The sequence below is a fragment of the Leptonychotes weddellii genome, chromosome 1 (genome assembly GCF_054177405.1).
Source record: "Leptonychotes weddellii isolate Sample4059 chromosome 1, ASM5417740v2, whole genome shotgun sequence".
Lineage (NCBI taxonomy): Eukaryota > Metazoa > Chordata > Mammalia > Carnivora > Phocidae > Leptonychotes > Leptonychotes weddellii.
The window spans coordinates 67,644,478-67,671,754 of NC_138369.1; the positions used below are offsets into that span (position 1 = coordinate 67,644,478).

Consider the following 27,277-nt stretch of genomic DNA (forward strand, 5'->3'; position numbering starts at 1 on the left):
TTCTGATTGTGATAATCATAGAAGAGAAATAGACAAATTGGAAAGAATGACTGGGAGAAAAAGAAAACAGAGAGAAGGAATGAGTCATCAAAACTGATCATACAAAGGCTTTACAAGTTCTTTATGCATACATTCATTCATTCCTGGTTTCTTGAGGTAGTTTTTTTGGAAGAGGATGATATTACGAATGTATGTAACCCACAATGAAAGAGAACACAAATGAATCCATAGAAACTTTAAAATAGCTAACACTAATTTGCTTCCCCAGCTAACCTTAATTGTTTATCCCTTTGGTTTTTGCTCTGAACATTCTATAATTTTAGTCCATATAAACAGTATTTCAATGTAGCACGTACCATTTACCATCAGATGCAGAGAATTAGAGATTGGGAAAGTCAGTTTGCCACAGACTCAATTGCTGAATGGAAATAAAAATAACTTAGTCTGCCCTCTCCCAATCACTCTTAGGAAAGCACTCCTTGAAATTAAAGGTCAGAGCAGAATGATAATCTAATGCATCCCACCCCGCCAGCCAGTCCTGACACTCTCATTGTTAAAGACACCACTGCTACTCAAAATGTGATCCTGTGACCAGCAGCATCAGCACCACCCGGGAGCTTGCAAGAGATGCGAATCTCAGAGTCCACTCCAAACCTCCCGAATCAAAGTCTGCATTTACCAAGGTGCCTGGGGATTCAAGTGCATGTTTAAGTTTGAGAAGCAGTGGGCTATACCCTTATAAGGTGGAAAAAAACCCAAGGCTACACTGGAGCAGTTGAGATCAAAGTATAACCACAACCACCCAAGTGGGAAAAATTCAAGATGTGACTTGATTATCATTGTGGAATACATGAAGTACTTGGAAGGAGGTTGGTGATTTGCCCTTTCAAGTCAGAACAAAAGGAAATTTAAACTGTGTTGGGAGAGATGAAGGTGAATGCTTCTGATTGTGATAATCATAGAAGAGAAATAGACAAATTGGAAAGAAATTAAAATGCTTTCGATCTGATCCATTTCAAGGATAGGAGCATGGGTTAGATCCCCAGGTGTTTTTGGTGGACCAAGGGATATTGTTTGGTCAGTGACCTCTTATTTATGACAAATGGTACTGGTTTGTTTTTTGGGTTTTTTTGTTTTTTCATTTACAATGGTGATAAAATATTTGCTTTGAAAAGAAGTTGATTTCAGGTTTTTAAGTGGGTCAATTTAAAGAACTATAATAATTAAATAATAGGGCAGATGGATTGAGGGTGGGATATGACCAGCGAGCGGGCTTGCTAGACTAGGTCAGTATCACCCAGAATTTCACATTTCACAGCTGAGCATCATGCTTAAAAAGAAATAGAGAATGGCCAGCTTTTCTATTTTGCCAAAGAAAGATGTTTGAAAACAGAACAAACACTTACTACCTACTATCACCAAATAAAAGATAGAATATTTTCATACCCCTAAAAGCAAGAAAGACAATAGCAGAAAGAAGGGTTAGACCTTCCCAAGAAAATATGGTTGGCAACCTTACAAAGCCATATACACATAGGTCAACAGTCCCTTATCCAAAATCCTTGTTAGACAGGTCCCAGAATTCAGATTTTTTTGGAGGGTATGGGGTTCTAGAAGGTATGAAAGTAGTATTACAGCATCTGAGGGAACATCCCATACCATATGAAGCACACTTATATTTCTGCAGAGAAATATTCACACTGTATATAAATATAAATATTCACACTAAGTTGAATCAAAAAAGACAGAACACCCCTATGAAATCAGGTCAGTTTTTACCATCAAATAAGTTATGAAAAAACTTTGAGTTTTTCTCAAAGCTGTCTAAAGACAGCTTTAGATTTTGAAATTACAAATAAGAGATCATGCACATTTATATTATATAGTATTGCCCTTTTTCTTCTCATTTTGCTGTGGAGCAAGAAGCATTCTATCACTAACGGGAATGATGACACCTGGAGTGTGTTTTTGGCTTCTAATCATATAATTTCTTCACTTATTCTCCACTTAGAACCATAGCCTTGTGGTGATGAGATATATTAATTCATGTCTACATGAGTGTGATTGAAGAGATTTCTAAATGGTCACCTGCTAGAACATGTCTGTGGGGCAGAGATGTCTGTTTTGTTCACTGATATATCCCAAGCACTTAAAAGAGTGCCTGACACATTATAGGTGCTCAGTGTTTGTTAAATCAATGAAAGATTTGCAAGTTAACAACCCACGCAAATACTAAAACTATCACTGAGAGCTCATGGACATAGAGTTGAGTTATGGCGTGTGTGAGTATGTGTTCAATTCAGAGCAATCTGCTACATATTTCCACACACAAAAAAAAATACGTATATGTGAGTTCTTCCCACTGGTTCTTCAGTTGTAAACAGAATGTGAATAAGAAAGTTCCAGATAATGATGTCATATATTGAATCATCTGAAACTCCTGAGTCAACAGAAATAAGTATTTGGTACTGATGATTATTTTTTAAAGACAGAATATTTCGTTTTCTTTGCTATTTTGGATCCAGGTGGTCCAAAAATAAGTGAAAGGTCAGTGAACTTTAATAGGGAAAAAGACCATGAATACAGTAAAATATTCAGTGGAAATAAAATAATTCAGTAAAATAAAATACAGTGAAATTTTAAAAAGAAATTGCTTAGCAACCAAGGATCTGAATTGATTTTCATGATCACAACAAAATATGACTACAGCTGGACAAAATGTGATGGCAAAAGGAAACTAGTGTAACTTTCAGAAAGGAAGTTAAATTGGTTCTCTTCCCTTGACTCATATGGGTATGGTTTTGATAAGTGTGATTAAATGAGCAAAACTTCTTTGCCAGGAAAAAAATTATCCCCGACTAAAAGAAAGGCAGTATCTTCTAAGTAAAGACAACATGTTAGCACATCATAAATTATTGGCAATCTTTTTCAGAACTAAGACAAAATCCTACAAGCATTTACCAACTATAGTGTACAGTGAAATTTTAAATGGCTCATGATCCCATCCACCAAAGATTATGGAGCTCAATTGTTAGTAAGTATCCATTACCTTTGGAACATAACAACCCTTTGACCATTGTAATCATAATGGCTCTCACTTAGTGTTTACTATTTGCCAGGCACCGTACAATAAACACTACTCATCTCACACACTTATTGGTGTCACCACCCCCCACTGCCATTTTAGAATTGAGGACATTGGAATTCAGAAAATTTCAATAACTTTCTAAGTTTATACCACAGTAAGTGGCAATGTGGGGGTTGTAATCCAGATCCATCTGACCCATATATCACCCATTGTACGACTCTACCTTCCTGCAGCCACACTAGTCACGTGAAATGCTAAAACTCTGTGACTCTCTGACGTAAAGGTAACTGACACCCGACAGCAGGCACTTCTGATTACTGTCATTTACTTTCTTCTGTTGAGTGTTTTCATCTTCTGCCGTTGCTTATGACAATAAATGCACCCAGAAAGTCAAGAGCAGTTGATCTCAGCTAATAGTCTTTTCAACTTGCCATTAGTTTCTTACCTGGTTATTAAAATGGCTCATTCTGAAATAGATTTGTGGGATTTTAATTGTCTAATTAATTGTTTTCTTGTACTGTGTCCTGTCTTAAATAACGAAACTTTTAGTTAGTTTTGTCAGTCATCACCAGAAAAGAATTACAGAATTCCTATCATGCAGCCTAATTTATTTTAAGCAGAGACTCCACATGTGAACAAACCAAAGTAAGAAAACACTGCCATAGAAGTCAAGTGTAATTAAAACCATAAATCATCAATTCATTCATCTAACAAATGCATTGAGTACCCTGGTTTGTGTTAGAAATTAGTATAGGTGGCTTTGGGGAATCTAAAATCCAAGTTAATAGGGAGATGCGGAGTCTTTCAAGTGAAAAGAGGCTTTAAAATATCCTGTTAAAGGACACCTGGCTGGCTCAGTCCGTTAAGCCGCTGCCTTCGGCCCAGGTCATGATCCCAGAGTCCTGGGATCGAGCCCCGCATCGGGCTCTCTGCTCGGCGGGAAGCCTGCTTCTCCCTCTGTCTCCCTTTGCTTGTGCTCTCTCTGTCAAATAAATAAAATCTTTTAAAAAATAAAATAAAATATCCTGTTAAGGCTGATGTTTGAGATAAGACCATAAAGGCAAGGGATTATTACATATTGTCTGTGGCTGCTTTCACACTCTAATGGCACATTTGAATAACAGTCACAGGATGGTATGGCCTGCAAAGCCTAAAATATTTACTATTGGACCCTTTATAGAAAAGATTGCCAAGCTCTGATTTAGTGCACTCTAAACACAAACATCTAAAGCACATCACTAGCTTCAGTATATAGGCAGGAATAATTTGTCTCTAATCGTAACTATATAAGTACACAAAATACTTCTAATAAATAATATTTAATGTCTCATAAATACTATCTCCTTCCAAGGAATCTGTGCTTGTCTACATCTAAAAGCTAAGTAGCCTTTAAAATATTGTTCATGTCGATGTGGGTGGAACTAGAGGGTATTATGCTGAGCGAAGTAAGTCAATCCGAGAAAGACAATTATCATATGATCTCACTGATACAAGGAATTCGAGAAACAAGGCAGAGGATCATAGGGGAAGGGAGGGGAAAATGAAACAGGACGAAACCAGAGAGGGAGACAAACCATAAGAGACTCTTAATCTCAGGAAACAAACTGAGGGTTGCTGGAGTGGAGGGGGGTGGGAGGGATGGGGTGGCTGGGTGATGGACATTGGGGAGGGTATGTGCTATGGGGAGCGCTGTGAATTGTGTAAGACTGATGAATCACAGACCTGTACCTCTGAAACAAATAATACATTATATGTTAATAATAATTAAAATAATAATAAATAATAAGTAAATATTGTTCATGTAACAAGACGATCGCTTCCACAGAAATCCTTTGATAAACGTATTTAGCAGGAGGAAAGCAATAGAGACCAGAATGTAAGTGATGAAAAGGAGGCAAATACATAAGAAATAGGGAGGAGTATTAAGAGAGAAGACATAAAATAGGAAATGTAAACACAGCAAAATTCACCAATTCAAGAGTTATAATACATTCAAACATTTTTAAGTTTTCTTAATACTGAACTTAATACTGAAGCCAGCAGGCCGGCTCTGGGAACCCAGAGGGGGTCCCACAGGGCCAGCCAGGAGGGTCCTTGGCTTCTCGTAGGATAGAAATCAAACACGAGCCAGCAGACAGTGAGAGCAGAGTTTACTGGAGATAGAGAGAGACCAGATACAGATGGAGCGTCTGGAGACTCGGAAAGGAAAGGAGTATGAGTCTCATCTTTGTTCAGGGTCTGGGGAGTTTTATTGAGGATGGTGGTTTAGCGTATGTGTCCTCTCAGGCACCTGGGAACTGGTTAGAACAAAGATGAGGGCCCAGGTGTTATTCCTTGGAGCCAGGGGGCCTTGGCATCAAGATGTGTAGCGCCCGGTGGTCTGGAATAGGCATATGATAGCTTCCTCTGGTCATTTTCACCTGGTCCTTCCTTAGATGTGATCTAATCTAGAGAAATCATTAACTCCTTGTCCCTTCCGAGGTGGACATAAGCTATTTGATTACAAGGCATGTGTAAAGTGGAGTGGGGTGCAGGTCCTAGCAAGAACAGAGGCAGGAAAAGGAGCAAAAAGTAGGTTTTTATGGAGTCCTTCACTTTCCCTGTGTCTGCAATGCTTCTGTTCTGGTCCTAGAGACCTGGTAGGGTTAGCCAACATGGAAACTTTTACATCACAAAACTCTAGATGAGCTAAGTAAATTGTAACAAAAAGTTGTTAATGTACCCCAGATACCAGGACACCACTGGAAGATAGCAGGTACCAGAAATGAAAGAAGACACTAAAAGATAAAGTACGGGTTTCCAGAAATATCACAAGGAAAGCAAATACCACAAGTGAGAGTCATCAGATACTATAAAAAAAAGTATTACCACCACAAGAACTTTATATGATGGAAACAATTGGAAAGACCACAAGTAGAAATGAGTAAAATAATTAGAGTCAGAATAAGGAATAAATGCCATAAGAAATAAGCTATCATTGTGATAAGAAGAAAAATGGATAGATTTAAAAATGAACTAAACAGAAGTTGTGGGGAAAGTACCTTCTAAATTAAAAGCCTAATAGGATAAACAGGTTAAATAGAAACAGTTGAGCTAATGAAGTAGCAGGAAATTCACAGGAATCCATCACATAATAATAAAGAGATAGAAAATATGAAAGATTGGGAGATATAGCTAGTAGAATAACAAGGTCCAAGATAAAGAGAACCGGATTTTCAGAAGGTACAAGGCAAGGTAAACAGAATGGGCAAGGGACAATTTTCAAAGTGATAATCACAGTTAATTTTCCTAAATAGTTGAGAAGCATAATGAAGTCCTAAGCAGGATAGATAAGAATAAATCCATGCCTAGAAACATTGTCAAGAACAGCCAACACTGTGATAAAATCTTTTTTTTTTTTTAAAGATTTTATTTATTTATTTGAGAGAGAGAGAGAGTGAGAGAGCACAAGAGGGGGGAGCGGGAGAGGGAGAAGCAGACTCCCCGCTGAGCAGGGAGCCCGATGCGGGACTCAATCCCGGGACTCCAGGATCATGACCTGAGCCGAAGGCAGTCGCTTAACCAACTGAGCCACCCAGGCGCCCCCTGTGATAAAATCTTGAAAGCAACTAGAGGTAAGACTCAGAATCCCCATTTAAAAAAAAAAAAAAGAAAAGAAAAGGCTAAGAATTGTTCCTTTAGTCCAAAAGATATGTGATCTACAATGGTGTTGTGTTGTTCCCAAGATGGGGACTCTGCACTCCTCGTGGTCTAGGAGATGATTTTAGTTGGGCCCAGAATGATTGTAGGCAGAAGAGGAGGTGTTGACATGAACTCACCTCTCAGTTCACTTCCAGATTGATTAGACCCAGGCCAAAGCCGCCGCTGGGCTACTCACCCTTACGCACTCTCCACTCCCACCTGTCCCTGCAACAGCATTGGGTCTCAGGCTACTGGCTTGTTCCCCAACACCTGTATCTAGCTACCAGTTCCTAGTATGGTCTCATTTTCTACGTGTTTGAGAACCCATACAGGTTTTTCATTTAGAATAGTGACAAATAGTTATCTCTTTCAACGAATTTAAGTTTTTAAAAAGTGTGAGTTGATTTGGAGGGAAGTATCAAGTACAGTTGTTATTCAGATATGGCCAAAATTATGAAAGTTATACATGAGTAAGTAACATTTGGCAATGCTCATTCTTAAAAAATGGAGTTGAGAAACCAGTGTTCTAGGCCCCTGTCCTTTACCAGCTAACAATGTAAACTAGACCATTGCGTTCACCCTCAGTTTCCTTTGTTAGAAGGTATGAGGGTTGAACTGGGAAAACTTTAAGAGATTCCCTGTACCAAAATTCTGTGAAGGTGAACAACCATGAAGATTACCCAAGACGGGCAGTCAGTCGGAACCACTTAGCACACCTCCCAGCAGATTGGCCATTTATTCCCCCACAATAACACTGTGTTTCATTGGAGGACCTTGGGTATGCTTAAAACAACAGTTAAGCCTATTAGATTCCTAACTGTGTAATGCCTCAAATCCAGAAAGAATAAAATAATAGACTTCTTTTTTTTAAGATTTTATTTATTGGAGAGAGAGCACAAGCGGGGAGGGACAGGGAGAAAGAATCTGAAGCCGACTCCACATTGAATGCAGAGCCCAACACGGGGCTCGATCCCATGTTTGCGAGACCAGGACCTGAGCCGAAACCAGGATTCAGAGCCACCCAGGCGCCCCTGGACTACTTCTTCTTCTTCTTCTTTTTTTTTTTTAACTTTAAACCACTTATTTATTTGAATGTGTTTATTTGATAGAGTTGACATACAATGTTACTTTAGTTTCAAGTGTACAACATAGTGATTTAACTTCTCTGTACTATGCTACGCTCACCAGGAGTGTAGCTACCATCTGTCACCTTACAACACTATTACTTTTGAAGAAAAATGACGAACAAATTTGTCTCAGGAGTCTGGACCATGAGATGTGCTGCCTGCGATGCTGGGACCCACGAAGATTTTAAGTGCAGGTCAGCTCTCTCCAGTGCCACTACTTGGAGAATAAGAGGTGCCCAGGGCCCTGTGCTACATCTGTATTTGGACTCCCCCGTTTCTTTTCATAACATTTTGAAAGGTAGCTTTCACAATAGTATCTGCTCATGGCTCACTTTAGCTCATAAAAAGCAAACAGGTTTTATGTCATGCCTTCCTCTAAACCCGAACTCTGCCACATCCCACTTAAAAATGACTCCCATTTTCTCTTTTGACTTAGGGGGTCAGCCAACAGAATCCTATGGCTTCTTCAGAATTCATATGGGTTGTGTAGGGTCAGAACTTCCGGAGTGCACAGTATCATAGTGCCTTCTCCCCTGTGGTTCCATTTCCCTCTCCCCCCACCCTTTTCTCTCCTGCTGATTTAGTCTGGGTGCTACAGACCCTCTTTAGTATCTGCTCCTTGACCATTTGCATTGTATTTGTGCTTCAGACTTATCTGTTGTGATCACCTTTCCTTTTGCTGGTGACCCTTTATGTCCCTGCTGAGCACATCTCCAACCTTGCTATTCTGGGCCTCCCTAGAATCATGCCTACTTGAGCATTGGCTTAGTGGAAGCATATCTTCTTGGGTATCTCTCAGAGGTGAACTCTCATTCTGGCAGCAAGAGGGGAATCTAACACACAGATTACAGCCCAGCAAGAAGTTTGCTCCGATCTATGCCTTTCACCATTTTGCTGAAGAACCTACTCTACAGCCTTTTAACTGTGCATGACAACGATATAGATAGCCTGTCTTGTACTTTACATTGATTCCAGAAGGTTCTGGTGCATGACCATTGGTTGAGCTGGAACACTGGCGCCCAGTGGAGAAGGAAAATAAAAGGCAATGCTTCAGCTCCATACACCTGTATTCCCCTGTTGGGTATGGACAAGCGTCTGCTAGCTAAGGAGTTCACTGTGCATTCTCTTCCTTCTCCCAAGGACCCCCTCCATCTGGACCAGCTACGGGCTATGTTCCTCCCCATATTTTATTCTAAACATTTTTGTGCAAGATTAGATGAACTCATGCTTTTAAGAACCAAAGGATGTTAAAGAAGGAAAGAAATTTAAAAATAACCTAGTCGAGCTTCTACATTTTACAAAGGGAATCAAAAGGCCAAAGGGAAAAAGAGCCCCTGACTGACTGGGGATAAAGGCAGAGGCTAGAATTCAAGTCTGCCAACTCCAAGTCCAGTGCAATTTTCAGAACACCATCTGACTTAAGTCTCCATGTCCTGAGTAATTGACCCATCGTTAGCTGCTACTTCAGTTCCTTTGCAGACCCTTGCAAGAATTGCATGGATGCTAGCAATGTTTCTATTAAGCCCCAGCTGGAAGGGCTGGGAAGTATCTAATTTCTAGCCAGCTTAAGTAATGGCATTACAGATAGATGCTCATAATGTTAGCACCCAAGACTGCAGATTCACTTGATTAAATGGCAACATGGATCCCTTTACATTCTTATTTTGATAATTAGATGGGATTTCCTCTCTGACCTGACACTTGTATTTCATTTTTAAGTGAGTCAGACAGTGAGTAATTCATTGTAGTGTTGCAGAGCAAACTATGCCTGTAGCTCATTAAAATGTGTTTAAAGTTTAATAAAATTTTACTCCATTCAGTAATAAACCTGGTTAAGTGTCTGGCATGTCATGCATGCTTTTAATGGCCTGTTTGCTTTTCAGAGATGTGAAGCAAGAGAAATTATTAAAAACAAAGACGTAAGATAGCCTTAGTTGCAGTTTTAAAATTCTTCCCATTTTCAACAGAACCATCTGTTACCTTCTGTTTCCAAAATATAAAATGCTGATCTATATGATCACATTTTTTTAAATGTTTCTTTTCCACTTCCCAATCTGAGTAAATACCACCCATTTGTAAGAAGTTAAATAGCATTGTTTAATTCTTCAATGCTCAAACACGTTTGATGTTGCAAGAAAGAAAGACAAATTAATTGTTTGGGGAGAAGATAATTCAGAAAAAGACAAACAAGGAAGTATGACTGGACAATTTGCAAAGATCTGCCTTTGCAAATTGTCCAGTCATACTCTGCATGTAAAGTGGGGTGCTCACCCACAGCCCTTTTTCCTGGGCTTCTCTATGCTACTCTCATGCTTGGCTGCATACATCATCAAGTGTATTTTTGGTTTTGTTTTTCTAGAATCACTGTGGGATGCTTTAATTTCCTGAGTCCCCCCACATCTTTCAGAACGCATGTCCTTTGCATCTCACTGATGTTGGTGGAGTCCACTAATCTTCCTCAGTACTTTGTAAATAATTGCCTCGTTGTCTCTAAGGTTGAATATCATTGTGGAGAAATCTTAAGCTAGCCAAAGGCAAAATTATTGCCTTTCTAGGAACGTTCTTTTTCTTCTTAGTTGACTGAAAAATTATTTTCTTAACTTTCAAGTTCATGACTTAACTAAGATATGGCTAGAGGTCCAACATTCTTTATCAGTTTTTTTTCCTGGAACATTGCACGTCCCTCTGATCTGCAGTTTGAAGTCTTCTTTCATTTCAGGAAAAGTTTCCAATATTCCACTCCTTTTCTGTTACATTTCTCATCTCTGGAAGCACCAATTATCCCTATGTTCTATTGTCTTTGTTCTCTGCCTCTATCCACTTATCCAACTGCTATAAACTGTCTCTTCCCTCTCCACTGACTATTTTATGAGGTCTTTCTACTTGTCATTATTTTAGTTTTATACCCTTTTGTTTCAATATTTCTATTTCTATCATGGCTCCATTTTGGTTCTCAGTTTGTTTTCTAAGCTATTCATCTCCCTTTTAATTACTCTAGTCTTTTATAAATTTGTTTTAATATCTTGTTTAATCTCTTATAAATTGAGTACTTAAAGAAAATTTTCTTATTTTTCATGGACTGTAGCTTCCTCATAGACTAAACTGTTCTCTCTCCCTTTCTCTATCTCTATCTCTCTATCTCCCTCCATCCTTCTATAAGAGGGCACATCCTTGTTTATGCTTGTTCATGCCAGACTTTCTTTTTTACTCTAGTAGAGTGTAGGTGAATTTTTCTCGACATTTTCCCCATATCATCTAAAAATCCTTTGTCTTCTTTTCTGAGTACAGTTTGTGGGATGACTGTTGGATTCCAACCTCTTTTTATTTGTTTATTTACTTATTTATTTATTTGAGAGAGAGAGGTTGCATGAGCAAGGGGAAGGGGTAGAGGGAGAGGGAGAAGCAGAATCCCCACTGAGCAGGGAGCCCAATGCGGGACTCAATCCTGGGACCCTGAGATCGTGACCTGAGCCAAACACAGACACTTAACCAACTGAGCCACGGAGGTGCCCCTCCACCCTCTTTTTCGCTAACCTCTTTTTCGAAGCAAGAAAATTCAAGTAAGGAAACACCAGCATAGCCGGTTGCCTTTTCTTGGAACCTGGGCTTAGCTCCCTCTTCTAAATCCCATTAGATGTCCCAAACCTGGGTCTCCTCCACCAAATGCAATGGACTTCATGGTTGTGCACTGCAGCTCTTTCTCCAATCTGGATCAGAGCCCTGCCTCTGCCAACATCCCATGACCATACACTGAGCTACTATTTTCTAAGGTGTTTTTCTTGACTTTTCCCAGGGCTACCTCTTCACCTCCCTCAGATCACTACTTTCTGAGTCTAAAGATATCATTAGAGTTTTTGTGGATTCAGTCCATTCACCTTCCTTCCTCTGTACTGTCACAGAGGAGAGAAGTAGAGTTACAGTGTTTCAGGCCAGCTACCTCTAATTCTGTGACCAATACTTTTTAAGATGAGGATATGAAGTTATACACCTTTCTTTGCTTTGTGGTTGCTGGCAATATTTTGTTTGGGTTTGTTTTAATATATAATTTTGTTCATTTGTAAGTATTTAAGGAGGGAGACTCCATGATCCAACTTTATACAATGATATTTTCTCTCTGTCATCTCAAAAACCACATCAGCGTCTATACAAAAAAATAGCACTACACAGATTTTGAAAAATTTAAATGAAGATTAAGACTTCCATGTCAAATATTTAATTTCATTATTGATTTTATGATTATAAAAGGATGCATTCTTTAAGAAATGAATATGGAAAAGTATAAAAAATACATAGACATTCTCATATCATTCTCATATCATTTTGGTGTGTTTTCTTTTAGTATTTTATGTATCTGTGTATAGTTTTAAAAATTGGATTCATACTTCATATATGGCTTTTATTTGGTGGCTTGTTTTGCTTCTAACAGTACACTATGAGCACTTAACATAGCCTTAAATATTCTTTGAAAAAAAGCATGGAGGCATGCTGATATATTCAAATAGTCCCCTATTGTTGCATATTTATGTTGTTTATAATTTTTGTTAACATTAATGCTGGGGAACACCTTTCTACATAAATCCTTGGATGTATTTCCTTTAAAACATGTTAGTACTAATCATTATAGGGAAAAGTTTTCAATTAGCAATAATCGCGCCTCATTGGCTACGATGCTGCCACTGTGCAAAGCTGAGTAGTACTAATCATTATAAACCTTGGTTATTATTATACAGTGCTGTAGAGAGATAAAGAGACATCCTGTACCAGATTAACTCTTGGGACATAAAATTTTTAATAAATTTAGTTGGATGTATCATAGTGCTTTTTCCTCATAAAGTCAAGGTCTAAAATCATGTGAATTCTGATGAATTCTGATGAATTATTTAATGAAAGCTACTCAGGCATTTTCTAAACTCTTTTCATTGTTTTCAAAAAGTACCACTTTACTGCCTTGATCAATGCCCTCTGGCTTTTTCCACAGAGTTCAGAATAGCATAGTGATTCAGCACACAAACTCTGGGGTCAAAAAGACCTGGGATCTAACTCCAATTGTGTGACTTGTATGATCTGATGCTCCCTCCACTCCTCCCTCTTTGTCTCCTTCTTTATGTTCCAATGACACTGACCTTCTTTCTGTCTCTCAAGCAGGCCAAGATCTTTTCCAACTTGGCTCTTGCTATTCCTTCAAATGTAACACTCTTGGCCCAGTCTACTCATGGCTGACCCTTTCTCCTTCAAGGGTTCATTCTCTGCTCAGCTAATGTTCTCATTAACTTTCCCCTCAAGTCATTCTCTGTTCCATTACTCTGTTTTATTTTCTTCATCGTACTTCTCATTACTTAAAAGTATCTTAATAGTGGCTCTAAAAGCAATAATAATAATAAAATAATGACTCTGATTAATGTTATTATTAGCTTACCTCAGCACCCATAATTCCCTTCCTCCCACCTACAGCTCTGGTGCCATTCTGCTGGGAGGGCGAGTGCCCTCTTGTGGACTTTTAGGATAGTGCTACTAGAAGCGCAAAGACTAGTTTCACTTTCTGTAACCACAGGACTTACTGTTTTGGGGGGTTCTTCAACTGTCAAATATTTGAGACTTACTGATTTTCAGGTAGCTGATTAAGTGTTTAATCTACCTGAAACAGGAATGACCTAAAATGTGAGATCACCTTGTTTGTAATAATAATGGTCTCTAAGTTCATGAGTGTTTTCTCAATACCAACCAATGTGCTAAGGGATTTTCATATATTTTCTCATTTAGCTTAAGCATTGTCCACTGAGAAAACAAGGTGGTAATTTGAGACATATAAAGAAAGCTTTCCTAAACTTCTAAATAAAGCTGATTCTCTCTACGTCCAAGTTTGTCTGTGACTTTTCAGGGGGGAAAAATGAAAAGATGGAATATAGGGTTTTTTTTAAGCACCAAAATGGCCGGAATTCTTGACTCAACTCTGACCCTAATTATTGTGCGTCATTTAGAGATTTATTTGTCTTCTCTAGACCTTAGTTTCCTCAGGTTGAGAGTCCTTCCAAGTGTGAAATGATTTTAGGAAGACCCAGGAATCTAATAATTATGCTCGGCCAATGCCAAGGTGAGACAAAAAAATCATTTCTTCCTCCTTCCCGGGACTGGTGGCTCCAAAACCCTAAGAACTAAGACATCATTTTGCAACAGAGTTACTTCTTTAAAGCTTCTAGAGGTAATCCTTAACTTATGAATAATAGATATGTTCTAAATGTAATTAATAATAATAATAATAGTTATGTTCTAAATGTAATTAACTATGTATTAATGTAATTATCTACATCTAATTCAACAGAAAATTACTCTGTAAATATTTATTGAGTAGCCACTCTGCCCTGGTGCTTGTATGGAGGAAATATCAGCAAAAAGATCTAACTGTTACCCCAATCCTCATGAAATCTACTATCCAGTATATCATGAAGTTATCCCCAGGGTCATCTTCCAAAATCACTGGGAAGTAAGATGCCAAAATTTAAATGCTAGGAAATTGGGTATATTTGTTACATTATGCACATTGATGGTATCATAATATAGGTAGTAAAGCATATATTTTGGGCCTGACAAGTTTCCTTTCAACCTCTTATTAGCTGTGTGATCTTGAGTAAGCCAGCTTACCTCTCTGCACATCTGCCCCCTCACTTGATAAACAGAGATAATGCTCCCTAATTTGCAGGGGTTTTGTAAGGATTAAATAAGATAATGTGTACAAAGGGTCCGGCGTACGCGCTCAATATATGGCAGCTGCTGAGTGAAAAAGAACAGGAAGAGAGAAAGGAAAATTGGAAGCAGTCCAGGAACCAAGTTGAGATTGGCAGAAAGCCAAAAATGGCAAAGTTTCTTAATGTTGTTGTATATAAAGGGCTGGAAGTCATAAAAAAGCTGAAGAGTAATATCATTTTCTATTATGTCTGAAACTAAAAAAGGAATGCTTTGCCCCTCTATATTATACTAATTAATTACCATTGCCTTTCAGGTCTGGGCCCAGACACTCTAGAAAACATGTGCAGTTTTAACTCACCATCTAAATTGGCTAAAAATAGATTTGCAAGAAAATAAATTCTACAAATAAATATGCCAAAACACTGCTATGTGCCCAGCACTGTTGAAGGCACTGGAGATAGAAGAATGAACAAAATAGGGGGGAAATCCTATCCTCATGGAATTTACAGTCTAGTGGGGGAAAAATAGGTAATAAGTGATACAAAGAAGTAAATCAGGTAGTATATGAAAAGGTGAAAAGCTCTCTATGGAGAGAAAGAAGGAAAGTGGAGTGGGGGATATAACTTCAAATAGATGGTTAAGTAAAATATTGAAAAGGTAACATTTGAGCAAAGACTTGAAAAAAGTGGGAGTAAGATCTTTAAGAATATACTATTTGGGGGAGCAACTTTCCAGCAGGGGCTTGTTCAAAGACCCTGAGGGAGGAGCAAGGCTGGTACTTCTGGGAAACAGCAAGGAAGTTGGTTAGCCTGGAGTGGAGGAAGTGAGGAAGAGCGGCTGATGAAATTGGGGTCATGAGGGACTTTGGTTATCCAGAGTGTGGTAGACCATTGTAGGGTTTCTGCAGAGGGGCAAAATGAACTGACATATAATTCAACCAGTGGAGTCATGTGACATAATTTATGTTTTAAAAAGATCACCCCTGGCTGCTTTTTGAGAATTAAATGTTGGGGACAGGAATAAATAAAAGCAAGAAGACCAGGCTACTATAATGATCCAGGTGGAGATGATGATAGTAACTATGGAGGTGAGAAGAATATTTTGATTCTGAGTCATTTAGAATCATCATTTATGGTGATGAGAAAGACAAAGGGTGCAACAAACAAGTTTGTTTGAGGTAACTTGGGGGGGGGCATGGGAAAGGTATATGATCTAGTTTCAGACCTGTCAAGTTTAAGATGTCCATTAGTGTACACAATAGATATGCAAAGAGAGGTCTGGGCTGCAAATAGACATTTGAGGACTATCAGCATATGGATGGTATTTAAAGCCAGAGACAGAACAAGATTACCAAGGGAGTGAGTACAAATAAAGAAGATATCCAAGGAGTAAGTTCTGGGAGCATCTCAATGGGTAGAGGAAAAAGTACCAGGAAAGAGGGAAAGGAAAAATCAGGAAAGTGTCTTATCCCAGAAAGCCATAGAAGAAAGTGTTTCAAAGAGGAGGTAGTAAACAGCTGTGTCAAATGCTGCTGATAGATCAAATAAAATGAGACTTCAAATTGACCAGAGGATTTAGTGATTTGGGGTATCAAGGGTTACATTGACTAGGACAATTTTGTGGGACTGATAGAGGCCAAGGCTGATTAGAGAAAATGGCAGAGAGGAATTGAAATCAGGGAGAATGGACAGCTCTTTGTTGCAAAAAGGAGCAGAGAAATGGAGGGGAAGTTGAAGAGTAAAGCAGAGTCCAGAGAGATGTATTTTTTAAGATCCAAGAAATAACAACAAGTTTATTAGTCAATGGGTTGACCCAAAAAAGAAGGGACAAGTGATGAGGCAGGAAGGAAAAGGGAGAATTGATGGAGCAATGTTCCTGAGCAGAAGGGCTAGAGATGGAATGCACGGGCAGGAAGGTTGACCCTAGTTAGGATGATAGCACAGAATCTACTGCCATGGTCCCCAAAATGTGGTCCCAGGCCCATAGCATCAGCATAACTTGAGAATTACTAGAAATGCAAATCCTTGGGCCTTTCCCCAAACATCCTGATTCAGAAACTTTGGGGTTGAGGCCAACTAATCTTTTTTAACAAGCTCTCCTTGTGATTCTGATGCACAGTGAAGTCTGAGAACCACTAGTCTATAGTAACGGAATATATAGGTACAGATGATGGTCAGGAAGTAGATTTGGCCCTGAGAGCATGGGAAATTCTCTCTGGTTGCTTCTAGTTTCTCAGGGACATAGGAAGAAAGGACATTAGCTAAGAGGGAGGATTAGGGAGAAGTTGTTGGAGATTTGATGGAATAGTAAAGGTTTGAAATAGTTGTCTAGGAGAGTGGGAGAGTGAACGATCCAGGGAATAGAGTGTGTGTCGGAGAACATTAAGTGCTCACGTGAGGCTCGTGGTCACGTGTCTATGCTGAGACAGTCAATTTGATTGTGTCTTTTCTCCAGCCATGTCTACCTGGAGTTGATAAAGATATAAGAGAAATCTACAAGAGGAATAAATGAATAGAATGACTATTATACATAGAAGCTTTATAGGTAAATATTGCTTTCCAGCATAGAAACTGCACTATTTCCTAAAGACCAACTTACGTGTTATTCTTGACATCCAAAGTCCAGCCTGGAGGCCTGACCTATGAGCAAACTGGTGAAAGAGTCATGTCTGCAATCTTGCCATCACCTCACAGCTGATGAGTCTCAGGTGCTACGTCTGGCAAGGCCTGCCTGACTAGTGTGTGCACCCACAGAGTGCCCAGAAAAACGGCTTCTTCATTTTCTCCCCTGGGCACCATATTTTCCTTTTTTGAACAAAATTATTATTTAAACAAAAACTTGCCAATCTCGAGAAAGACCACATTTTGTATGATTCTGTTGATGTGAAATGTCCAGAATGGGCAAATCCATAGAGACTGACGGTAGATTAGTGGTTGGTTGGAGCAGGGAGAAATGGGGAGACAGAGAAGTGACAGAGAAAGGGTAAGATGTTTCTTTTTGAGGTGATGAAAATGTTCTGGAATTGACTGTGATGATAATTGCATGTATCTGTGAATATCCTATAATCTATCAAAGTGTACACTTTATATGGGTAAATTGTATGTTTAGGAGTTACATCTCAGGAAAGCATTTTAAAAAAAAACTTGCACACCTACACATTTTTTTACTTATTTTTATGGATGAACATCAAGGACTTGTTAATGAAAATTAACTAAATCATTTAAACCTGTAACTGAATTCTTTTGCACCTGTTTTAAAACAAATAGAAGAGCTTCCTTCAAATGCTGAGAACTTTCTGATATGTTAAAAAAAAAAAAAAAAAGCCTTCTAGTCTCTGATATGGAAAGTAACTTCCAGGAGTTAAGCTATTTTTCCTTCCAAAAAAAAAAAGAGAGAGAGAAAAGTAAGAAGGAACAATTCCCGCTCTGTAGTGCACTGTTGTAAAAAACTTAGACTCAAGCTGCTATTGATTCTACTTTTCAAGGCTAGGTCCTCTCTGAACGATCAAAACAAATGCTCTGGGAGTCTTAAGGTGATACAGATCTCTTTCGTTCCTAAATGGTATATGCCGTTAAGAAAAAAGTTCATTTCTGCCTTCCATCAGCTTCATTTAACAGTGTTCTTTGTCTTGCATTATCTCTTTTGCTCTAAGCTTAGGGAAGCCCAATCCTTTTTATACCATCATTGAAATGAGCAACTTGCTCCTGTTTTAAAGCATGCTGGCACTTATTTACCTCATGTTCCTGGTGATTTAAAGTGACTCCATGGGGCGCCTGGGTGGCTCAGTCAGTTGGCCAATCTGACTCTTGATTTCAGCTCAGATCATGATCTCAGGACAGTGAGATTGAGCCTGGGCTCCGCACTCAGTGGGGAGTCTGCTTGAGATTCTCTCCATCCCTCTCCCTCCACCTTTCCTCCTGCTCTCATGCACACGCTCTCTCTAAATAAATGTTTTAAATCTTTAAAAAAATAAATAAATAAAGTGACTCCTTAACCATTCACCTTGGCCAATTTGTCTTTGTATAGGAAGAGTCCTAACACCACATAGTCCTGTCTTCCAGTATCCGAAAATAAATTCAGAGGGCATCTGATCATTCACCCTCAATTTTTTGATAGATATTTATGGAAGTTATTGGATACTCATTGAGCAGCCTAGGACTCTGCAGGCAGAGCACGAAGGAAGCGTCTGGAGGCCAAGTTAGCTTTTCTGCCAGTGGCTCTGTGACCTTGGGCAAGCCACTTAATTTTCCATATCCACATCTAAAAATAAGGAGCTGGATCCAGCATCTCTGGAGTTCTTTCTAATGCTAACCTCTAGAAAAGGCAGTGAACAGAGAGGTGAAAAGCTGGGGCCCCCGAGTCAGAATGACCTGGTTGGAATTCTGGGTTTGCTACTTACTAGTAACCTGGTTCTAATTCTTTAGCGTCTCTATCGGCCAGTTACCTACTGTCAAACAAGAGAAGAGAGTCAGACCTGCTGCTCAGGTCCAGCCTCTAAGTTACTGATCACGGGGCCGGCCATCACGTGGAGGCTAAGAGTGTGTCTGTATGCAACTCGACACAAAAGCAAAAGAGATGGCGCCGAACACATTTTTAGTCTAACATATGTGAGATTGATAGCCAGAGAGTACAAAGCAACAGTCCAGAAAAGGCTTGGACAACACACAGGAGCACGTGAGTTTCAGGCGGCTGAGTTCAGGGCCTGGACTGTTTGGTTGGGAGAAAATGTAAGCTGAAGCTATACTTGTTTGTTTCTTTCCTTCTTCCCCTCTGGCTCTCCCTAGCTTATTTTGGTTTGAAACCAGGCCCACCCAGGGGAGCTAACCGAGCAGCTGATCCTTCAGGCTTTTCCTGTCTCCGAGCCTCAGACTGGCGGGACCCTCCCGCCCCGTTGGCCCTCAGGCGTCGCTTGCATTGCTGGGTGCCCTGCTTGAGTTTTTCAGCTTCCCCCAAATGATTTCTAGGCCCCGGTCTTGGTGCCTAAGCCTGCTCCTAGAATCCTGCCTTTCACCTTCTCTTCCTTCCTCTCTGTTCTGTTCAAAGAAACACTTCTCCAAGCCTGTGGTAAATAATTTATTACAAAGAGAGGGTTGTGTGTATTTGATCTCAGAAAGCTACCGACGTGGTTCTTCACGCAGTCAGTTCCTTGTTGGCGCCCTGGCTGGTTGGGAAGTGTTGCTCCGGGTTGGAGGTGCCAAACCACATTACTGCCGAGTTGTCCGAGCTGAAGCTGCAGCAACAGCTGCTGAATGTCGGGCTCAGCTCGAACTCCCCAGGCTCGATCCCAGCTGGGAGATTGCCCCATGTGTGCCCAACCACGTACCTTCTCTTGCTTTGCCTCTGCGCTCAGTGCATTACAGAGCTCACTGCATGTCAGTTGCACAAAGTGCTTTGTTCTTGGGCCAAATTAAGAATGAACATTTCCCAATAAAAGAAACAGGAGTATCCTACCGTTTAGATCAGGGGTCAGCAAACCATAACGGAGGGCTGAATCCAGCCCACTGCCTGTCTTCATAAATAAAGTTTTATTGGACGATGTTCATTCACTTATGCATTTTCTGTGGCTGTTTTCACACCACGTGGTGTGCTGGAGTATTTGCAGAAGAGACTGACTGGCCCCAACAGCCGGAAATATTTACTATCTGGCCCCACTCAGATAAAGGGTGCCAACCCCTGATTCAGATGTAGAGACACAAGACATGCTAGATCCATTGAATATAGCTGAATAAATTACCTAGATCTCTTGTTTCCTGTGAAGCATGTATTTTCCTATAGATTTTATAAAGATCTATTTCATTTTAATTTTTTTATTTTTTATTTTTTTTAAGATTTTATTTATTTATTTGAGACAGAGAGAATGAGATAGAGAGAGCATGAGAGGGAGGAGGGTCAGAGGGAGAAGCAGACTCCCTGCCGAGCAGGGAGCCCGATGTGGGACTCGATCCCGGGACTCCAGGATCATGACCTGAGCCGAAGGCAGTCGCTTAACCGACTGAGCCACCCAGGCGCCCCAATCTATTTCATTTTTAAATTAAAACCAAAGGTAACAATAGAAAAATCTTGATAAGCTATGAAGGTCTCTCTATGAATGTCGAGGCTACTCATGGTAGTTTAGGACTAGAAAGAGACCTTAGGTCGCATCTAATCTGATCTCGTCGTTTTGATGTGATGTGGGCCAGGCGTGAATGGTCAAGAAAGAATTCTTGAGATGTTTTGGGTGCAAAAAGGTGTTTTTGTTAAAGCATGGGGGCACTACCCATGGGCAGAAAGAGCTGCACTGGGATTGTGAGGAGCTGTGGATTATATAATTTTAAGCTGGGAGGGGTAGAGACAAAAGTTGCCAAAAGGATTTTCATATGTTAAAGAAGACTTACAGCATCCTAGAGGTCTGGCTATGGTCAAGCTAAGGTTGCTATATGCCTCTGGCAAAGCAGTAACATTAAGACAGTTGTGGGTTCTTTGAGGAATGTCATACTGTGTGCATCTCAAGGACTTGGCAAGTTGTAAGGAAATTTAATTTTATCTATATTTCTTATGCCTTTGTTCTCCTCATCAATTTGATAAGCTGAAGAAACTGGGAACTTAAAGATGGCTGTGCCTGAAGTCACATGACAGGCTATGGCTCTCACAACCCATAACCTGGGGCTTCTAACTTCATGCCCAGGGCTTTTTCCAGCCCAAGGTAGACCAAAAAAAAAAAAAAAAAACAGGTCACTGAACTGAGCTGATGGTTGCTTCTGTGAATTCAGATAACCAACCTCAGATGGGCCTTCAACATTGCCCTGAAGTCCTACTAAGTGTCTCTGTTCAACATACTCTTCCACTTTCTGTAATGACTGTTTCAGACTTCATTTTCCAGAAACCTCTACCATCCCCGTCTTCCTTTGTTCTCATCTGAAAACTTCACTTCCTGCTCTAGAGAAAATAAGACACACAAACTTGAATTATCCTGACACCAAACACATGAAGAAGCCACCTGTGTCTGTGCCCGTCCTCCCTTCCTCCCTTGTAGTAGGAGACTTGTCCCTTCTCTGGGTGGGATCCCTGCCCAAGAATTTTTCAGGATCAGTTAACTCTTCTTTCTCCATCTCTCCCCTTTTCTCCTCTCTTCTCTCTCTCTCTCCCCCTCCCTCCCTCCCTCTCTCATATATTGCATCCATCTTAACAGTTTTTAAACATGTTCACATCTCTTATTAAAAAAAAAAAAAAAATGCCTGGGATGCCTGGGTGGCTCAGTCGGTTAAGCGTCTGCCTTCAACTCAGGTGATGATCCCAGGGGCCTGGGATCAAGTCCCGAATCAGGCTCCCTGCTCAGCGGGAAGCCTGCTTCTCCCTCTGCCTGCCACTCCTCCTGCTTGTGCTCTCTGTTTCTCTCTCTATCTGACAAATAAATAAATAAAATATTTTTTTAAAAAGTAAAAAAAAAAAAAAATGCCTATCGTCCACATATCCCCTGCGGCTAACTCCCAATGATTTCTTCTCTCATCTGCAGCCAAACTTCTCAAAAGTGTCAGCAATGTGCACTCTGGGTTCTCATCTCCCACTTTCTTCAACCTGATCTGTCTGGTTTCGGGTCCCCTCTTACCAAGCAAATAACACTCATTAAGTTCATTGATGACCTTCATGTCATTAAATCCAGTGAACGTTTTCCAGACCTCATCTTACTTGACCTCTCGGCAGCATTCAACACCACTGATCACTCTCTCCTTCCTGACATGATGCTCTTCCCTTAGATTCCATGACACAAAACTCTCCAGGATTTCTTTGTATCCCACAGACCCTCTCCACTAGCTCACTAGCTTCTCAGATTCCCACAGGAGAATGCCATGTCAATGCCTTCCGTGACCATTTATTCATACGCAAATGTAGGCCTCTTCTGACTCTTACAACACAAATGGTCACAGCAATTTTTGAAAGGCAACTCTAATCATTTCCACTTCCTCTACTTAAGAGCCTTCAGACTATACTAATTTAGGATAAATATAAAATTATGTCCATGACCTAAAGGCTCTGCCTGGTTAGCCTCCTGTCTGCCTCCCCAGCCCCATCTCATCCCATGCTCCCTACCCTCACTCCTCAGCCTGCAAGGGCCTTCTGTCACCCCTTACCTGGGCCAGGCTTTCTCCCCGCTCAGAGAATGAGGCTATGCATACTCTATCCCTATGCTTGGGATTGCCGTTCTGTCCCCCTTCACCAGGGCAACCCCTACTCACACTTTGATCTTATCCCTGGGGGCACTTCCAGGAATCTCATCCCACTCATCATTTCTTCTAAGACTTCCTTGACTAAGTCAAAGCCTGCATTTTAGTCTGTCCCTTATAACACTTAACAGAGCTATATTCTACCTTGAATTGCATAATTAACTTGATTAGTGTCTGTTCTAACCCCAAAGGCAGTAAGCTCCATAAGGACAGATACCATGTATTATTTCTGTTTCATACTGTGTGCCTAGAAGTGGGTAATCGGTGTAGGTACTCAAATATTTCATGAGAGAATATAGTGGGGAAGGAGAGGGGAGAGAGAGTGGGTGAATAGATAGATGGACAGACAGTTATGACATCTTTGATCTTAGATATTCTGCTTTAGCATAGGTTCTAGGCCTACTGGATGAAAACTGTGCAGATTTTCCATTAACTAAGAGCAAAGGAAGCATAAGCACTTGACAACAACGGGATCGCTGCAGTCAGTATCTTGGCCGACACCTCCATACCACTTTCACACTCTTCCCAGGGACACTCGATTTCTAGGGGAATATAATAATAATAACAAGTGCAGTGTGTGTTTCTTAACTACCGCAGATATTTCTAAAATGCAAACTTGTGGCTTCTGATTCATACATGTTGTTAGGGAGGAAAATCCAAGCTGTCACAGGCTCATAAAAACTCTGTATTCTTCTTCACTGTGATTCTACATGACTAATGTCATTAGCCAACCACAGAAACTAAGCCATTGGTCATAGGAAAATAAAAATGGTGTATGTGCTGGTTGTGTTTGGCACAGAGCCTTTGTTTGGGCGGATATGGATGCCAAGGATCCCTAGAATGAACGGCCTCATAGCATGCAGTTGGGTCCAAAGAACTGAGCTCTTATTGAAACAAAACAACGCCCTATAACAATCAACTGAATCCAAATTATTGAGCATTTTCCTAAATGCCTGTGAAACTGGAACCCTTGTGTTGACTCCTACACACTTAAGTGCCATCCTCTTCAATAGTGACCTTAGAAGGGAACATATTTATTTTAGTGACACTGCCCTTACTCTAAATGATTTACAACTCCTCTTTGGGACTGCCTTCAAAGGCAAGAGTATATTATTAAATGCATCCTCAGTCTTTTGAGAGTAAATTTGATTTTTAGAAAAACCCAGTGTTATAAAGAATCAAGTCTGGTGAATAAAGTTAGGAATCAAGCTGAGTAATAAATAGCATTTGGTCCAAATAAGATTTAAATCCAAAATGATACAGATTTTCTTATATGAGGAACCAAAAAAATTTTTAAAAAAATGGATCTAAAGAGCCCACTGGTTCTCAATGAGGAGTTCCAGAAATGTTTGCAGAAATGGAAAACATGCATATCTTCATCAGATGACAGGGCTTACAAGTTCTGATGTGTTTGTTTTAAAACTCAATCTCATTTCTTTAGAGATTTGAACTGGCCATCCCCCAGGCCAGCCTTGGCCAGCTACATGTGTTTTATTTGGACGATGCGATGGTTTTCTTTAAAAATTGAGTCGAGATTTAAAAATCAAGAGATTTCAAGTACAAATTTGGATTTCTGATGTCCTCCAGAAAATCTGAAGTTCTGGCAAAATTATTCCCACAACACTACAGGACAGTCTGCTCCTGGATGAGAATTCCTGCTACTTCCTTTGTAAAGAAAACAGCCAGGCCTGCATCCCTCACCCCCATTATCATCTGACCTGAACCTCACTAATGATGGCTGCATGCCCGCTTCACAGTTTAATGTTCGATAGGACATTTGCTTGTTTAATTGCCTGTGCCATCTCTCTCTAGACTGAAAGCTGATGAAGGAGGGGATTTTTTTCCCTGTGTTTGTTCACTGCCATATCCCAGAGCTCACACTGATACGTATCCGCTGAATGAATGAATGTCTAGCCCCAGTGGGCACTTGCATTTATAACTCCTCCTTTAAAGTCACACTTAATAAACAAGAAGATTTTAGATATAAAATCAAGAACACTTTATTTCTGTCATGTTGTTGCATTTAGTCTTCACAACAATTTTGTAAAGTATGCATTACCTCTGAATTTTCCCGCAAGTTTTTCTACCTTTCTACAGTATTCATTTCATTGTATTGTATCATCTCATTCTTTTGAACAGATACTAAATTCTGTACATAGTTCAGAATCTAAAGGGTAATAACAAGACTGCAGTGAAGTCTCCCTCCAACCCCCATCCCTTAATCATCAAGGCCAGCAATGGTGCTCATTTCTTGGGTGTCCTGTCCATGCATAGATATCCTTTGTATACACAGCTATATATTCTTTCTCTTTGTGTTCATAGACGTCTCATACCATATACACCATTATGCACTTTGCTTTTCTCATTTAACAATATTTCTTTTTTTTTAAGATTTTATATATTTATTTGAAAGAGAGAGCATGCGAGCGTGCAAGTGGGGGAACAGGCAAAGGGAGAGGGAGACAGAAAATCCCAAGCAGACACCCTGCTAAGCAAGGAGCCCGATGTAGGGCTTGATCCCACAACCCTGAGATCATGACCTGAGCAGAAATCAAGAGTCAGCCAGTTAACCAACTGAGCCACCAAGGCGTCCCTAACAGTACTTCTTAAAGTTTATTCAGTATCAACTCATAAGGAGTTCCATCATTCTTTTTTTACACTCATATAGCATTCTATTGGGTGACCATCAGATCCTTTACTTACCTGGTCCCTATTGATGGATATTGATGTTTTTACATACCTCCTTTTATAGGTGTTCAAGATATGGGTGTTACAGGTGTTTAAAAAGTTAGATTGTGGTAGTTTCTATATTTTGCACCATAGTTAGAAAGTCTCCCCATTTTAAAGCTATGAAAGAATTCTCACATGGTTTTTTTCTATGACTTTCATTTGTTACATTTAAATCTTTCCTATACTTGGCATTTAACCAAGTTATAAAGTATAAGGTATGAGTTACCGATTCAACATTGACTTTTGGTCCTAGGTCGTTTATTGGTTGCCCCAACTCCATGACTTGAATAAGTCAGCTTTTATCATATTCTCAGTTTCTATATAGTGAGATTTCTAAACTTTATTTTCTTTATTTTCTGAACTTCTATTCTGTTCCATTTATCTGTTATCTATTCATGTAGTAATATTGCATTGTTTTAATCATGAAGGCATGATAGTATGTTTTAATATGTGATAGGGCTAATTCCCCCTCATTTTTCTTTCCCAAATTTTGCACATATATAATATTATGTCAAGATAATATTCATATAGTCTTGCTTCTCTGTGGGTTTTTAATTTGTCAGGAACAAGCAATGAATATCATCACATTCCATTTTGGTATCCTTCAAGATCAAATACTTTTTTACACAGTGAACTTATTACTATGATTAGCAATTTTAGTGCTCCTCATACTAAGCCATCCTTGTTTTCCTGGAAATACTCCATTTAATCTGATCTGTTGTTCTTTTGATTAATTTCCAAGAGTTATTTACTGATTTTTCCATCAATATAAATAAGTCATCGGGGCAGATTTCTTTTTTTATGCTGTCTTCTTTATATTTTTGGTATCATATCATACTGGTTTCACAAAAATCACTGGGAATGTTTTTTTTCTTTGTGCTTTCAGAAAGTTTACATAGCTTTTTTTTTTTCTATGAAATAATCCATACATGAAATCATCTGGATTTGGTACTTTCAGGGAAGGGTAGGGTAATTCTTTGACAGTGTTTAATTTTTTCTGTGATTACTAGTCTCTATGGACTTGTCTTTTATTTTGTTACTTTATATTTTTTAAGAAAATGAATTAATCAAGGTTTTCAACTTATTTGCACAAAGTTATTCAAAGTCATCTATTATAATTGTTCTAATTCTCAGACCTGTAACTAATTCCTTTTTCTATTCCTAATTTTGTGAATTACTATTTCTCTCTTTTTTTAATTAGGTCAGTTGATACTTCACCTATTTATTGTTTTGTCTTTGTTTTTTCCTAAGAGTTAACTTTTGGATATCTTTCTTCATAGTCATGTTACTGTATTTTCTAACTCAATAAGCTTTCTGACTTCTTTCAGCTTTTCTTTACTCTGAGTTCTTTTTCTAACATACTTAGTGTTAAATACATGATGTATTTGGGGGTTTTCTTCCAACTTTATTGAGGTATGATTTATAAATAAAAATTATATATATGTGGGTTGTAAATGATTTTAAGGTGTGCAATGTTATGACTTAATAGATGTATATGCTATGGAATTATTACCACAATCAAGTTAATTAACATATCTATCACCTCATATGGTTATCGTGTGTGTGTGTGTGTGTGTGTGTGTATTTATGGTGAGAACACTTATGATCTACTCTCTTAGCAAACTTCAAGTGTACAATACAGTATTATTAACTATAATCACCATGCTTATACCTCAAGGAAAATGAAAAAGAATAAACTAAGGTCAAAGTTAGCAGAAAGAAAGAAATGATAAAGAGAAGAGCAGAAATAAATGAAGTAGAGACTA

The 27,277-nt window shown here is 39.3% G+C and overlaps 1 protein-coding gene and 1 pseudogene across 24 annotated transcripts in view; one reads left to right on the forward strand and one right to left on the reverse strand.

The window, feature by feature from the left end:
- Positions 1–27,277, forward strand: part of THRB (thyroid hormone receptor beta) — a 378,575-nt gene that overhangs the window by 235,060 nt on the left and 116,238 nt on the right. Inside the window, exon 1 of one of the 24 annotated variants that reach the window (XM_081825744.1) lies at positions 31–683. The exons of the other annotated variants lie outside the window; for them this stretch is intronic. The gene's annotated coding sequence lies outside the window, so the exon portion shown is untranslated. Of the gene's footprint in view, positions 1–30; positions 684–27,277 lie in introns of those variants that run through there. 24 annotated transcript variants of the gene reach the window in all.
- LOC115943793 (U4 spliceosomal RNA) lies at positions 12,454–12,584 on the reverse strand (annotated as a pseudogene).